The sequence below is a fragment of the Camellia sinensis genome, chromosome 9, assembly GCF_055761805.1.
Source record: "Camellia sinensis isolate YWXY chromosome 9, ASM5576180v1, whole genome shotgun sequence".
Classification (NCBI taxonomy): domain Eukaryota; kingdom Viridiplantae; phylum Streptophyta; class Magnoliopsida; order Ericales; family Theaceae; genus Camellia; species Camellia sinensis.
This window is the reverse complement of record NC_138969.1, coordinates 131307679-131320894: the sequence shown is the minus strand read 5'-3', so window position 1 is coordinate 131320894 and position 13216 is coordinate 131307679.

Here is a 13216-nt window from a genome sequence, read left to right as displayed (position 1 = left end):
CAATTCAATAACATGCGGTCTAAGCATGTATTCAAAGAAAGTATTGAAACGACAATGCAGTTTGAATGATGCGCCGAGCCTCGGTGCGTGTAATACAAATGAATGGATGCAAGCATGAGCTATCCGAATTGAAACATGTCCCTAATCTAACCATCAAAAGTGGATAAATAAAAGGGAGAAAGACGTGGGGTTGGAAGACATACACATTATTACATTACGCTCTCACGAAGGAGAGTTTGAATGAATAAAAGTTAAATAGCTAGCTAAACTAAACTAATTAAGCTAATTATTACAAAACCTGAAAGAATAATTAACTAACTATCTAAGCTAATTAATTATTATAACACAAACTAATTTAATTAATCTAAACTAATTAAATGAGTAAACTACTTAATTAAGCTAATTTAAATATTACAACACAAACTAATTAGCCACAAGTAATTGTAGACACCCCATTTTTTACCAACCTTAAGACTCAGACGTCATCGTCTGTGCACTTGATGATTGCACATGTGTGTGCCAGTTTTGATTGCACGAAGGTCTCGGGCGAGCGCCTTGTCTTTGAGCCTCTAAACCCTCTGTGTTTTGGCCTTATTTTTAGGCCAAACCTTGGTGCCTCTTGGCTCAAGGAGAGGGGGGCCCTGCCAACCACTCTTGGCAATTAGCAGCCACTTTTTCTCCTTGCTAGCTAGTTGTAGTGGTTAGTCAGCTAGTTGAAGTGGTCGGTCGGCCACTTGAACTGGCTGGAAGCCAATTTTCTCCTTTTTCTGGTATTTTCAGATCTTTTGAGCCAGTTATGGCTCACAGAACTCATCCTCCATACACGTGTATGGAAGGATCAAGAAAGCCTTTTTGCTTGCTTGCTCTATATAAGGGGTGCTCCCTCCCCCTTTAGAGGGGTTCACAAAATTTATGAGCTAAAATTTCCCTCTCTCTCTAGAATTCTCACTCTCACTCGCACTCTCTCTCTCTCTCTCTATATATATATATATTGTGCTATATTGAGCTTTAAAGTGTGCTTTCTTCACATATTTGCACACAACCCTCTTAGCCAAACATCTTGACCTTGGAGCTGAGGTTCCTTAAGACTTGTTTGGGCCTTCTAAAGTTGGTTTTGGCTCAGAAGTTGTCCTCTTGCTGCTGTGCTTCAAGGGTGAGCATATTCCATTTTTAAGCTTATTTTTGTATACCATCTTAGCCACCTTTGCATCTTGTTTTAGGCTTGGTTGTTAACTACAAAAATCTCTATTTTTAAGTGTTAAAAATGTTGGTTTGAGTCCTTGTTGGGGTTAGGGGTGGTCTACCCTCTTTGGTTGCTTATTTGCTAAGCTTTTGTACCACCTTTTAAGGCTATTCAAACTATCTCTTCTTGGCCTTTTAACCACTGAATTCCAAAGGAATTTCAGTGGTGGAAAGGTGGTTTTTAGGTCCCAAATAGGAGGGGGTGGTCCCCTCTCCTCTTGTCTTGCTTGCATGTGTTGATGGCCTACTAAATGAGCATGTGTTTCTATTTCTTTGTGGCTTTGTTCAAGCATGTTTTTGTGACTTTTTAGACCTGCCATAACTCTATTTTTGGCTTGTTTGATCATTGGTTGCTTGTTCTTTACACTTGTAGTGTAATCTTGCTCACTAGTCTTGCATGCCTAATGAGTTAGCTTGTTATTCTAGCATGCGTTGGCTTAATCTCAGCCCATTTTTTGTCTTATTTCAGCATGTTGTAACTCTGTTTTGGCCTGGTTGAGTCACCTCTTGCATGCTTCTTACACTTGTAGTGTAACCTTGCTCACTAGCTGTAACGACCCCAAAGTGCGTATAGAAGGTTATCCTTATTTAATTAGGGGTTAATGTGTTTGCTATTGGAATTAAAGAACTATTCGTTGAGTTATGTCTTTGAAACTGGAATTGGTGACCTTACCAAATAATCTGAAATTTTTCCCTCCGCTCGAGCGAAGTAGTTGGCGCTCGAGCGTACTTTTGGGGTCTCCAGTAATTTTGCAGGCAAACTGAAATTCTGGGAGAGGTGATTTTCCGCTCGAGCGTATAAGTGGGCGCTCGAGCGGGTCGCCTGGTTATGTTTGATTCTGAGACATGTGGACTCATTTTTGATGTTCTTCTTAGTGTGTTTGGAATGTTCTTACCTTATTTTGGGTTATTGATTGAGATGTTAATATGATGGTAAAGTAAGATTGGATCAAAAACTTTAATTTGAATAATTCGTTTACGACCAACCGTCACTCTTTTGCCCTTTTCTTTTTCCACACATGGAATTTGGATGTGAGGTTAGAACCATTGGAAATTTTATTTTCGGGGCTTCAATTTGGACACAAGAACGACCTAAAACGGAGTCCGGATGGGAAAGTTACACCTGTTTGAAGTTTTGGAATCTGTGCTGAGAGCAGGTCCGCTTGAGTGGGAATAGGGACGCTCGAGCGGGTTTTTCGGGGCAGCAGCTTTAAAAACGGGATTTTAGATCATTTCTTATATCTTTCTTCCTCCCTCTTCCTTCCTCTTTGCCTAAGTTCGAAACCCTAACTCTCAAACCTTTGATTTCATCTATTTTTACCAACAATCCACCATGCATCGTGCATTAAGGGTGAAGAAGAAGTGAAGATCGACTTTTCCAACCGATTAGATTTTGGGATTTCGAGAGGATGCATTCAACCTAGCTTCTTTGCTTTCAATTTCGAGGTAGGGGGTTCTCTTAGCCTTGAATGTTTATGATTCAAAGTGATTTTGTTGGTACTTTGGGATTTTATTGACATTTTTGGAATCTTGAGTTGATTATGGGATGGGGACACTTATGGCTTTATGTTTATGCACAATTGGGGCTTCCACTCTACTTCAGAAAGGATGTTCAATGTTTTTAGCATATTCGCATATAGTAATTGTTGATTTGGCGATTTCACTAAGAAAAGAGGAAAACCCCCAATTTTCTTGGAAACCCTAGGTTGATTAATGATGATAACTAATGAATTGCCCCAAATTGAAAGTAGAGTAATGAAATTGAGATATTGAATTAGATGTGTTCAAGTTTAATTGGAATTTGGAAATATTTGGAAATTATGTTTAAAATTTGCGAATGAACTTTGTTATAAATGTTGGAATTCATGCTGTCATGGAAAGGAAAAATTAGGGAAATAATTTAGTATGGATATGGATGACATGAACTCGGTTTTGGAATGTTAAAATGAAATTCAAGGGTTTATTTTGTATTATGTTGAATTGCAAATGGTGTTAATGAACTAAATGATGTTGTACTATGATGAATTATGTTTGAATTACGTGACTTGTGTAGGATTAGCTACAAGGACGGACCATGCGCCTGAACACTGTGAGTAGTAGTACGCTTTACCACCGCTAATGCTTGCCATTAGTATTTTGTTAATTCCGTTACTTAGGTATGTAAATGATTCAAGGAAGACAAATGTTATATATATATGAATGATTCAAGGAAGATAAATGTTATATATATATAAATGATTCAAGGAAGATAAATGTTATATGTATGTAAATGATTCAAGGAAGATAAATGTTATGTGTTTATGTAAATGATTCAAGGAAGGTACATAAGTAAGAGAAAGAATGAAACAACCCTCCTATGATTCTGGAATTCTGTAAGACTCTGAAATAAGTTTGCTATGATAATGTTTGGGCTAAATGCCAACAAGTTTAATGTCAATACATGTAAGAGCTAAAGGCCAACAAGTCTAAATAATCAAGAAATGCTCTAGTTATGATATGTTACGTTTGAATTAATGAATTCATGATATCCTTAGCACATGGCCCTTACCCAAGGGTAATAATACTGTGGTTTAAATAATTAAGTTACAAGTTCAAGTATATTACAAGTATAAGCATGTTACAAGTTCACGTATGTTATACATTTAAGTATGTTACAAGTTTGAGTACGATACAAGCTTAAGTATGTCACAAGCTATGTTACAAGTTTACGTATGTACAAGTTCAAGTATGTTTCGAGTATTTGTTACAAGGGCTTTATGCCATTTACAAGGGCTTCATGCCATTTTCAAGGGCTTTATGCTATTTACAAGGGCTTCATGCCATTTTCAAGGGCTTCAAGCCACTTTCAAGGGCTTCATGCCAATATGTTTCAAGGGCTTTAATGCCAATATGTTTCAAGGGCTTAAATGCCAATATGTTTCAAGGGCTTTAATGCCAATATGTTTCAGGGGCTTAAATGCCAATATGTTTCAGGGGCTTTATGCCATTCTGATAAGGGCTTTATGTCATTCTGACAAGGGCTTCATGCCATGTATACAAGGGCTATATGCCATTATGTTTAAAAGTTTAATGTTAATGTGTTTAAGGGCTTAAAACCATTATGACTCACGATTGGGGCCTAAGGACATTTGAAATGAAAACAGGAACAAATTAACTACATGATCTTCGCATTTATTTATGCATTGTTATGTATTATGTTTAAATTGTGCATTTATGTATCATACTATTCACTGAGCTTGGCTCACCCTATGTTATGTCTGTTTCTGTAGGTAACCAACCAAGTGGTAAGTCCTTAGCCATGACGCTTGTCCTCCTTGGTCAACCTTTCCATGTCCAAGCCTAAGAGAAGCTGCTCTTATTTTTATGAAGTTTTGACGAACTTTGGTTTTGCACTCTAGTTGTTGGCCTAAAATTGACATGCGTGCAACACTTCGTTCTCTTATGTTTTAGGTATATGCCCAACTACAGGGCTGGGCCTGTATATATGTATGTATATAACCGATGTTCAGGTGTATGTTTCAGATTTTATTTGTCTCTTAAAAGTTTATGATCCTGGCATGATAATGGTAGCTCAATGGAGTTTGTTTCTATTGTCAAATTTTGATATTTAATGCTTCCGTTCAGGCCCCATATGATATATATATATAACAGGTTATGTGTCTGTTACTGAAGTGGTCATGCCAAAACTTCTAGGGGCGAGTTGTGGGTGTGACAAGTGGTATCAGAGCACGAGTTGCTATCTCACACACGGATCCATTGAGCTTTAGGATGTCTAGAAAAGACTTAGGCATCATGCATGACATCCTTAGTGCATATGAAAGGAATTGATAGCAACGATAATGGTATATGTAATGACGCTAACCGCAATGGTTATTATTCATGTATGTTATACATTTCCTGTATATATTGTGATTGATTGCTATGCAGAACATGGTAAGACCTGCAAATGGGATTAAATCAGTAAAGTTGTGCAGCGGATGCGTGGTAAGAATTCACGTTGAACGGTAAGACAAGTTATATGCCTAGGACTAAGTGAAATGTGTGTTATTAATTGTGACTGTAGAATTGATAGATATCTGCGAAGCATCTGTTTAAATGACTTACATGATTTAGTGCGTACATAAGATAAAATGTGCAATGTGTACTTTCTGTAACATAGCCACATCCTCCTTATTATCACAATGTTTAAACCTGCGAGTTCGAGAGGTTATTGTGAGTTGATAGTTGCTAAAATAAGTTTCGCATGATACTTTGTAATGTGTTGAAAAGGACTGGCTGTGATAAAAAGTTATACATATAGTGATTCTCTTTGGAATTGTGCACGGAAGTATTTGATGGTCGAATAATAAGTTATACATATGGTGATTTTGTTTTGTTCATGCGTAATCTGTGATCTGTAATCAGGATTTCTTATAAGGAATGGTCGAATAATATGAAGAACCCCACCTATATGATGAGTCTGCCCATATGATGTCGGTAAAAAAAAAAAAAAAAAAAAAAAAAAAAAAAAAAAAACTAATAAGTTACAACAAAAATTGGAAGTTTGTTTCTGTATTTTAATGCAAATTGTTAAACTAATCCCTATTCTGTATTTAAAAAGGGGTTAAGTAAAGTTTATAACTAACTAGTCAATTTGAACTTATGACGACATAACCAAGTGTCTAATATGTTACGAGAAGTTACGAAACTGTATGTTCTTTGTTTTGATACTCTAAGGATGATTTGTGATCACATATTTTTAAATAGTAAGTATTTTCCGAAGTGATCAAAATGTTATGAGTTTCCGACATGTTTATGACATGATAAGCTTTCTGGATAATTTTCCAAAATGACTAGATACGCTACGAAGCTCCGAATGTTCAAGATATGATAAGATTTCTGAAAGAAATATTTTGCTATGCATGAATGAGTTCTTCATTTGATAATTTATTGTTGCATATTTGATGAAAGCTCTATGTTGAGCTTCAAGCTATTCTGCCCTATCTGTTATAAGTTGAATCGAAGATTGTTCTGTTAAAGTTTAAATAAGTTTAATGCTATTGAGAATTATTCCATCATCTGATATCTTTGAAAGGCCTGATAAGTTTCCGAGTAATATCTCTGAACAACGTATTGTATGTACGTATGAAGGGTTTGAAGAACTTTATGTATTACATATTTTTGGAAGATGTTTTTGTCCATGTTAGAAACATTTTACTACCTATGGGACAAGGATATAAGAATTTCATGGTAAATGTATTATGTGCTTGATGTCATGACGTTGACTTTGAGATCTTCTGAGCCAGCATGGATTTTAAATGAGTACTACTTTACTGTAATGTGGGAAGTATGACCATTAAGGTTTGATCGGTATTTGATTTTACGAATCCTCTACTCTGAACATGTAATTTCTTGATATGAGATTTAAGTTGGCATTTGGAGTCTATTAGAGATTTAATTTGAACTGATAAGTTTAATTCAGATAATGAACAAAGAGCCATGAAGTCGTTGATTTAGAACTTAATTGCTACGATGGGTCTAATTATTGTGTGAAGTATATACCTTTGAAACGCGATTATGTCGTGAATGTTTCCTTAACCTTTAAGGAATTATGATAATGGGGGTTATTTGTGTGTTTGAATTATGTTTGATAGTTTATGAGCTGCATGCAAACGAATACTTGAAATGAATTCATTTCTGAATACCCTTAAGTTGTTATATTATGTGAAAAATATGATTTGTGGAGTAATAAATTAAAATGTACAAGGTTATGAATAATGAGAGGATGCTTTGATGTTAGAAAGTATTATTATCAATTGGGTTACCAAGTAGTTAGTAGAGATGAATTACTTGTGATTTTGGGAGCAAATTCCATCGGAGTTGACAGTATAGGATTGTGAATGGCCAAATGATTGAGAAATGTTATATGTCCAGGACGGAACTAAACTTATAACAAGGTGAATCAAGTTTGGAGGACCAAACTTCTTAAGGTGGGGAGAATGTAACGACCCCAAAGTGCATATAAAAGGTTATCCTTATTTAATTAGGGGTTAATGTGTTTGCTATTGGAATTAAAGAACTATTCGTTGAGTTATGTCTTTGAAACTGGAATTGGTGACCTTACCAAATAATCTGAAATTTTTCCCTCCGCTCGAGCGAAGTAGTTGGCGCTCGAGCGTACTTTTGGGTTCTCCAGTAATTTTGCAGGCAAACTGAAATTCTGGGAGAGGTGATTTTCCGCTCGAGCGTATAAGTGGGCGCTCGAGCGTATAAGTGGGCGCTCGAGCGGGTCGCCTGGTTATGTTTGATTCTGAGACACGTGGACTCATTTTTGATGTTCTTCTTAGTGTGTTTGGAATGTTCTTACCTTATTTTGGGTTATTGATTGAGATGTTAATATGATGGTAAAGTAAGATTGGATCAAAAACTTTAATTTGAATAATTCGTTTACGACCAACCGTCACTCTTTTGCCCTTTTCTTTTTCCACACATGGAATTTGGATGTGAGGTTAGAACCATTGGAAATTTTATTTTCGGGACTTCAATTTGGACACAAGAACGACCTAAAACGGAGTCCGGATGGGAAAGTTACACCTATTTGAAGTTTTGGAATCTGTGCTGAGAGCAGGTCCGCTTGAGTGGGAATAGGGACGCTCGAGCGGGTTTTTCGGGGCAGCAGCTTTAAAAACGGGATTTTAGATCATTTCTTATATCTTTCTTCCTCCCTCTTCCTTCCTCTTTGCCTAAGTTCGAAACCCTAACTCTCAAACCTTTGATTAAATCTATTTTTACCAACAATCCACCATGGATCGTGCATCAAGGGTGAAGAAGAAGTGAAGATCAACTTTTCCAACCGATTAGATTTTGGGATTTCGAGAGGATGCATTCAACCTAGCTTCTTTTCTTTCAATTTCGAGGTAGGTGGTTCTCTTAGCCTTGAATGTTTATGATTCAAAGTGATTTTGTTGGTACTTTGGGATTTTATTGACATTTTTGGAATCTTGAGTTGATTATGGGATAGGGACACTTATGGCTTTATGTTTATGCACAATTGGGGCTTCCACTCTACTTCAGAAAGGATGTTGAATGTTTTTAGCATATTGGCATATAGTAATTGTTGATTCAGCGATTTCACTAAGAAAAGAGGAAAACCCCCAATTTTCTTGGAAACCCTAGGTTGATTAATGATGATAACTAATGAATTGGCCCAAATTGAAAGTAGAGTAATGAAATTGAGATATTGAATTAGATGTGTTCAAGTTTAATTGGAATTTGGAAATATTTGGAAATTATGTTTAAAATTTGCGAATGAACTTTGTTATAAATGTTGGAATTCATGCTGTCATGGAAAGGAAAAATTAGGAAAATAATTTAGTAAGGATATGGATGACATGAACTCGGTTTTGGAATGTTAAAATGAAATTCAAGGGTTTATTTTGTATTATGTTGAATTGCAAATGGTGTTAATGAACTAAATGATGTTGTACTATGATGAATTATGTTTGAATTACGTGACTTGTGTAGGATTAGCTACAAGGACGGACCATGCGCCTGAACACTGTGAGTAGTAGTACGCTTTACCACCACTAATGCTTGCCATTAGTATTTTGTTAATTCCGTTACTTAGGTATGTAAATGATTCAAGGAAGATAAATGTTATATATATATGAATGATTCAAGGAAGATAAATGTTATATATATATAAATGATTCAAGGAAGATAAATGTTATATGTATGTAAATGATTCAAGGAAGATAAATGTTCTATGTATATAAATGATTCAAGGAAGATAAATGTTCTATGTATATAAATGATTCAAGGAAGATAAATGTTATGTGTTTATGTAAATGATTCAAGGAAGGTACATAAGTAAGAGAAAGAATGAAACAACCCTCCTATGATTCTGGAATTCTGTAAGACTCTGAAATAAGTTTGCTATGATAATGTTTGGGCTAAATGCCAACAAGTTTAATGTCAATACATGTAAGAGCTAAAGGCCAACAAGTCTAAATAATCAAGAAATGCTCTAGTTATGATATGTTACGTTTGAATTAATGAATTCATGATATCCTTAGCACATGGCCCTTACCCAGGGGTAATAATACTGTGGTTTAAATAATTAAGTTACAAGTTCAAGTATATTACAAGTATAAGCATGCTACAAGTTCACGTATGTTATACATTTAAGTATGTTACAAGTTTGAGTACGATACAAGCTTAAGTATGTTACAAGCTATGTTAGAAGTTTACGTATGTACAAGTTCAAGTATGTTTCGAGTATTTATTACAAGGGCTTTATGCCATTTACAAGGGCTTCATGCCATTTTCAAGGGCTTCATGCCACTTTCAACGGTTTCATGCCATTTTCAAGGGCTTTAATGCCAACATGTTTCAAGGGCTTAAATGCCAATATGTTTCAAGGGCTTTAATGCCAATATGTTTCAAGGGCTTAAATGCCAATATATTTCAAGGGCTTTAATGCCAATATGTTTCAAGGGCTTAAATGCCAATACGTTTCAAGGGCTTTAATGCCAATATGTTTCAAGGGCTTAAATGCCAATATGTTTCAAGGGCTTAAATGCCAATATGTTTCAGGGGCTTTATGCCATTCTGATAAGAGCTTTATGTCATTCTGACAAGGGCTTCATGCCATGTATACAAGGGCTATATGCCATTATGTTTAAAAGCTTAATGTTAATGTGTTCAAGGGCTTAAAACCATTATGACTCACGATTGGGGCCTAAGGCCATTTGAAATGAAAACAGGAACAGATTAACTACATGATCTTCGCATTTATTTATGCATTGTTATGTATTATGTTTAAATTGTGCATTTATGTATCATACTATTCACTGAGCTTGGCTCACCCTATGTTATGTCTGTTTCTGTAGGTAACCAACCAAGCGGTAAGTCCTAAGCCATGACGCTTGTCCTCCTTGGTCAACCTTTCCATGTCCAAGCCTAAGAGAAGCTGCTCTTATTTTTATGAAGTTTTGACGAACTTTGGTTTTTCACTCTAGTTGTTGGCCTAACATTGACATGTGTGCAACACTTCGCTCTCTTATGTTTTTGGTATATGCCCAACTACAGGGCTGGGCCTGTATATATGTATGTATATAACCGATGTTCAGGTGTATGTTTTAGATTTTATTTGTCTCTTAAAAGTTTATGATCCTGGCATGATAATGGTAGCTCAATGGAGTTTGTTTCTATTGTCAAATTTTGATATTTAATGCTTCCGTTCAGACCCCATATGATATATATAATAGGTTAAGTGTCCGTTACTGAAGTGGTCATGCCCAAACTTCTAGGGGCGAGTTGTGGGTGTGACACTAGCTTTGCATGCTTGCTACTTTAGCCCATTATTCTAGCTTATTTCGGCTACACTTCAGCATGTTCTTGCTCATATTGTAGCATGCTTGAACTCTTTTTTGAGTGGTCTTAGCCCTTTGAGGCTTGCTTTGTTTGGCTATAGCATGATAGGCTTTGATAGTTTTTTGTTTTGAGTCCTCTAGCATGCTTTGCTTGGGTTATTTGCATGATTTGGCATCATTTAATATGTGATTTCAGAGCATATATCACTACCGTACTCTCATATGTATCACTCTTTCAATGCTTTTGAGAAGTTGAGCCTTATGCCTTGTTTGCGAGCTAATACATGAGCATATCTTTCTTGCCATCTATGCTGCAAGTCTAGCATGTTTTTGCTACCGTTTCGACCTACATTAGGTCTGTTTTGAGTGGTTAAGGTCATTTGAGCTTTGCTTAGCATGGTTGTAGTATAAAGGACCTTGACTAGCTTTGAGTTTTGAGGCATGTGATGTTTGCATAGTATGGCACCATTTAGCATATAATTTCAATGCATATAGTGTAATCACACTTTCATGTACTTCACTTCTTCATAGCTTTTGAGGGTTGTGTATTATGCCTTGCTTATAGGCCAACATGTGTGCATGTTCTTCTAGTATTTTGAGCTCCTATTTCAGCATGTTTAGACCATTATTTTGGCATGATTGAGCTCTGTCCCGAGTTGGTTTGGTCATTTGTGCTATGTATTGCATGCCTCTTGTGTATTGCTCTTTACTAGCTTTGATGTTTTTGGCCCTCAACATGCCATGTTTGCATTGCTTGCATGCTTTAAGGTCTTTAGCATGCCATTTTAGCACTAAACATCTGCCACCTCCCTCATTTCTTCATTCTTCCATTTCATTTGAGGGTTGTTTGGCCTTGAGATTGTGTTTGAGCTTGGGATTGAGACTTATGCTTAAATGGCTTCAACCCTCTTTTGAGGGTTCCTCCTAGTCAAAGGGATGGTCTCTCCTATGCCATAAACCATTTGTGGGAGCCGAATATTGGGAGATGTAAAGAGGCCAAATAATTGGACTTGGAGAGCCGAAATATATATATCGTATTCGGCCCCGTCTTATACATTCAAATCCTACCCTATTCGGCCAAATAACCAGTTGAGTAAGGGGCCGAGTGAAGAGCGGTTTGCCACAAAAGGAGCAGAGTAAATAGTTATGCGGCAAATTGAAGGTGGGCCCAACCCTGAGGCCCAAGAAAAAAAAGATATAAATAGAAGAGCATCAGCCAGAGAGAGGTATGTGAGAATTAGTATGCTTAACTTAAGATACAAGCAATCAAGAGAGTATACATTGACTGATTCGTCGGAGTGCTAATTCCAGCACCCCCGACCAGAGTGTTCATTCCTTTTCAGGTTACTAGTTAAGGATCTCGAGCGTCCCATTGGATCCAAAGAGTATTTCCAAACCACATCCCCACAATTGGCGCCGTCTGTGGGAATCCTCAACTACATCCATGGCGGGCGTAACCGAAGATCCTTCGATAGTCACCAACGAAACCACCCAGAGAGATGACCTCACTCCAACGAACATGTTAGGACTGAAGAACACCACCGTGAGATGCGCCTTGAACTTCAACTCCGTTGCCCGGACCTCACCCTCAACTTCAGCACATGAGACAATGCAAGTGATCATGGAACAGGCGAAGCAAAATGAACAAAGGTTGGAAAACATGATTGCTAAGAATGAGTGCCTCTGTCAGGATTTGGCCATGGAAGTGGCAAAGTCTAAACATATTACACGCCAAGATCCGGGATGACCTCTGAGAGCGAATGGTGGAAGACCTCGAGTTCAAAGACAAGATAGTGACAGGGACTCTGACTCATTATCCCCAATGCCCAAAAAGAAGGGACGACTCGAAACTACCAGTTCCTCTTAAGAGAGTCCACGTATAAGGCATAAGCGAAGATGAAATGGTTCAGACGAAGAAGACCAACATGATCCCTTTGTGCGATAGATCACAAAGGCAGTACTACCCAAGAAGTTCAAAGCCCCATCGTTCACCCTGTACGACGGGAAATCGGACCCCACTCATCATATCCGTCATTATAAGCAAGCCATGACACTGCATGCAGACGACGAGGCTCTTATGTGCAGAATATTTCTGAGCAGTTTGGGTCCATTGGCCGTCAGATGGTATTATAAGTTGGAGTCGGCGTCGATTAAGAGTTTCCATCAATTACAGAAATCCTTCAGGGCAAGATTCATCACCAACGAGGTCTAGCCGAAGCAAGTCGACTCTCTCTAGGCAATGCAGATCCAGCCAGGAGAAACCTTACAAGCGTATTCGACGCGCTATTGGGAATGATTTAATCTTGTCGATGACGCTTGGAATGACTCCATGGCCATCACCGCCTTTAAAATGGGTTTGCATCATGATAGTGCTCTCCGCAGCTCTTTGACCAGACGGCTCCCAAAAACAATCTGGTCTTGATGAAAAAAGTTAAGTAATACTACAAAGTAGAAGACGATGCCCTCCAGGTCAAAGGCGGGCATAAAGCCACTAAGTCGGCCCCACCTGAAGTTGTGCAACCGATAAATGCTGTACCACCTCGGAGCCCTGAATCACGGAATCGGGCAAAGTGAGATAGAAGACGGGATTCACGCCGATCAAACAACCAATGTCTACACCG